Below are 4685 nucleotides of genomic sequence, written 5' to 3'. Positions count from 1 at the left end.
AGATCACTAGAACTGTTTCTCGATTATGGAGGTGATAAAAGAGCCAGTCGTAAAAGGTTACAACGATGCAAGCTTTACACCAATCCAGATGACTCTAAGTCTCAATCTGGATACATATTGAAAGTGGGAGCAATTAGCTAGAGTAGCCCCGTGCAGAGCATTGTGGACATAGAATATTTGCAAAATACATACGGCTCTGAATGTGATAGACCCGTTGACTAAACTTCTCTCATGAGCAAAACATGATCATACCTTAGTACTCTTTGGGTGTTAATCACATAGCCATGTGAACTAGATTATTGACTCTAGTAAACCCTTTGGGCGCTGATCACATGACGATGTGAACTATGGGTATTAATCACATACAGATGTGAATATTGGTGTTGAATCACATGGTGATGTGAACTAGATTATTGACTCTAGTGCAAGTGGGAGACTGGAGGAAATATGCCCTAGAGGCAATAATAAAGTTATTATTTATTTCCTTATTTCATGATAAATGTTTATTATTCATGCTAGAATTGTATTAACCGGAAACATAATACATGTGTGAATACATAGACAAACATAGTGTCACTAGTATGCCTCTACTTGACTAGCTCGTGAATCAAAGATGGTTAAGCTTCCTAGCCATGGACAAAAGAGTTGTCATTTGATTAACGGGATCACATCATTAGGAGAATGTTGTGATTGACTTGACCCATTCCGTTAGCTTAGCACTTGATCGTTTAGTATGTTGCTATTGCTTTCTTCGTGACTTATACAAGTTCCTACAACTATGAGATTGTGCAACTCCCGTTTACCGGAGGAACACTTTGTGTGCTACCAAACGTCACAACGTAACTGGGTGATTATAAAGGTGCTCTACAGGTGTCTCCAAAGGTACATGTTGAGTTGGCATAATTCGAGATTAGGTTTTGTCACTCCGATTGTCGGAGAGGTATCTCTGGGCCCTCTCGGTAATACTCAACACTTAAGCCTTGCAAGCATTAGAACTAATGAGTTAGTTATGAAATGATGTATTACGGAACGAGTAAAGAGACTTGCCAGTAACGAGATTGAACTAGGTATTGGATACCGACGATCGAATCTCGGGCAAGTAACATACTGATGACAAAGGGAACAACGTATGTTGTTATGCGGTTTGACCGATAAAGATCTTCATAGAATATGTAGGAACCAATATGAACATCCAGGTTCCACTATTGGTTATTGACCGAGAATAGTTCTAGGTCATGTCTACATAGTTCTCGAACCCGTAGGGTCCGCACGCTTAACGTTACGATGACAGTTTTATTATGAGTTTATAAGTTTTGATGTACTGAAGTTTGTTCGGAGTCTCGGATGTGATCACGGACATGACGAGGAGTCTCGAAATGGTCGAGACATAAAGATTGATATATTGGGCGACTATATTCGGACACCGGAAGTGTTCCGGGTGATTTCGGAGAAAACCGGAGTGCCGGAGGGTTACCAGAACACCCCCCCCCCCCCCGGGAGAGTTAATGGGCCACATGGGCCTTAGTGGAAAGAGAGAGGGGCGGCCAGGGTGGGCCGCGCGCCCCCTCTCCCTCTGGTCCGAATTGGACTAGGAGGGGGGCGGCGCCCCCCTCTTTCCTTCCCCCTCTCCCCCTTCCTTTCCCCCTCCTAATAGGAGTAGGAAAGGGGGAGTCCTACTCCTACTAGGAGGAGGACTCCTCCTTGGCGCGCCCACAAGGGCCGGCCGGCCTCCCACCTTGCTCCTTTATATACGGGGGCGGGGGGGCACCCTAGGACACACAAGTTGATCTACGGATCGTTCCTTAGCCGTGTGCGGTGCCCCCCTCCACCATATTCCACCTCGGTCATATCGTCGCGGAGTTTAGGCGAAGCCTTGCGCCGGTAGAACATCATCATCGTCACCACGCCGTCGTGCTGACGGAACTCATCCCCGACGCTTTGCTGGATTGGAGCCCGGGGAATGTCATCGAGCTGAACGTGTGCTGAACACGGAGGTGTGTACGTTCGGTGCTTGGATCGGTCGAATCGTGAAGACGTACGACTACATCAACCGCGTTGTCATAACGCTTCCGCTTATGGTCTACGAGGGTACGTGGACAACACTCTCCCCTCTCGTTGCTATGCCATCACCATGATCTTGCGTGTGCGTAGGAAATTTTTTGAAATTACTACGTTCCCCAACAGTCCTCTGCACGTCACAGCATGCAGCTCGTCCTGCTGAGCCTTTTTTAGAACTTTTTGCATTCAAATCACGAAACAGTACAAAGAAGTTGACCCTTACAAGCACACTGAAATGCAAACACAAAGGACCATGAACACCTAGAGTACCCTAAGACAATCATAACACAAAAAGATCTCCGGAGCCCTGTGTCATCATCCCTGAATCTTGAGAGAAGACCCCTGCAGCAGAAGGATCTGCAACCATGCGCAAGCAGGTCATCATCTTCGACCACGGTACAATTGCCGCCACACTGCTTCCTCCTTTCTTGACACCAGCGCTGAGAGGGCATGTACATCAATCCAACACACCTACAACAGCCGTCGCCATCTTTGGCTTTGAGTACCGTGAAAAGTGTCCCTTCCGGAAGGAAGAGAACTCGAGTCATCCAACCGGTCCAACACCGCTGCCGGGCCATCCGCCCGGGCAAAGCAGGATCTCCATCCAGCATCAGCATAGAGGAAGGAGAAGAACAGCAACAGAAAATCATACCGACAAGGAAGAAGACGGGTCTTCGTCTCCCTGCATCCATCGCCCATCTGAGGACCCAAACGGCCAGTGCCAATGGACCTCGAGCCACCATAGCCCGTGACCTCGATGAGATCCGAGGATCCCCCACCCCGCTGGCTCCTAGACAAAGGCAAAAGCCTCTCCTGACCGCGAACGGAGCCCAGAGAAACTTATTCCGACGTAGCACCACCGCAATGGCCTCAGCAGCGTCACCCTCAACTCTAACCCTACCACACACCCACCTAGCGGTCAGACCCGAGGTTCCCCCTTCCTCCCGCCGCCGGAGCGGCCGACGAAGAGAGAGGGAACTGACGGTGCGCAAGGTAACCCTCATCGCCTTCTTTGATCGACTAGGCTAGGTCTAGGTCTAGGTCAGAACATTAGTCTAGGTCGTGTTATGAACCGGGACTAATGAGAGTATCAGTCCCAGTTCAAGCGGTTAGGACGCCGGCCGGGCCTCGACAGGCATTAGTCCCGGTTCAACTTGGACCTTTAGTCCCGGTTCCGGACACCAACCGGGACTAAAGGGGTAGGCCTTTAGTCCCGACTTTAGACACAAACCAGGACTAAAGTTTTGCCTATATATATCCACCCCCCCCCCCCCAATCAGTTTTTTGGCCGTGGAAGGGTGGGAGGTGTGGGCTACTCTGTTTTTTGCCTATATATGCACATGCGGTGTTCGATGAAATGCCCGATCTCCATTTAAGTTTTCTCCTCTCCAAGCTCGACCTCCAAAAGCTTCATTTTCCCCAAGATTTGTCTAGGTTTGGCGATGCGCCAACTATCCAAGTGTTCTAAAAAGGTTAACAACTTCATCCTTTAATCTCTCATTGCTAGTTTAACTCATTTCAGATGCTCTAGAAGTAGAGTGGTTTGTGGGTTATAGTGGATGAGTGTATGCGTGAGTTTATTTGATTTAGATGCACAATCTGAGCTCAAATTAACTTCTTAGTTTGCACATGTGTAGGGTGTCGTCCCCGTCCTCACCATCGTCGATCACCCGTGCCGATCTCGTCGCCGGCACCACTGTGGTGAGCCTCTTGTTCTTATCTTCTTCTTTAAAAAAAATTCTTACTTGTATGATTTATATAGCTACTTGTATAATTTTCTTATTTGTATTATTCTTTGTTATTATATGGTGCCAGGATTTTGGTATCCGCCCCCGTCGGCTCTCGTCTGGTCTATGATTCAGATGTGGTATATTATCTTTTATAACTATTTGTTTCATTTAGTGTTTATGACAATTATGCCGACCAACTTGACATAGATGTCTTTATCTAGGAGGTATGTGAACCTGAAATTCCAACCGACCCTCTTGTCAAGAGGTTAAATTTAGTTGAAAAAGAAAACAATTATTTGAAAGAACAAATGAAAAAATTGAAGAAGAGAAAATGAAATTGGAGTTGCATGTAGCCGATGTCGTCAATCTACACAAGATCCAGATGGATGCATTGCGCTTGGAGACTAGAAAGATTAGAAAATATGCCACTGATAATGAGGCTTAGATCATAGATTCGGATTTTTTTTTTCATGAATTTCCAAAATAAACAAGGTTAAAAAATGATTCTGAGTATTAAAATGTTCGTCGATACATAAAAAACTTTATGGAATCAAAGTATGTTCACGGTCAAAAAATGTTCACAACTATCAAAAGATGTCATGGATTCAAAAAATGTTCATAAATTTTTGAAATGTTTTAACATTCCAAAATGATCGTGAATTGAACAAATGTTCACTATTTTTAAAATTATGGATTTTTTCACGAATTTAAAAAATGCAGTTAGACTAAAAAATGAACATGAGTTCAAAAACTTTCAGTAATTGCAAAAAAATACAGATTAAAAAATGATCACATTTTAAAAAACTATTAACAATTTTAAAAAAATATGGATTAAGATAATGTTGCGCACTTCAAAGCATATTCGTGTATCAAAAAATATCCAGGAATATTTCAAAA

The sequence above is a fragment of the Triticum aestivum genome, chromosome 1B (assembly GCF_018294505.1).
Source record: "Triticum aestivum cultivar Chinese Spring chromosome 1B, IWGSC CS RefSeq v2.1, whole genome shotgun sequence".
Classification (NCBI taxonomy): Eukaryota; Viridiplantae; Streptophyta; class Magnoliopsida; order Poales; family Poaceae; genus Triticum; species Triticum aestivum.
Note: the sequence above shows the minus strand (reverse complement) of the source record.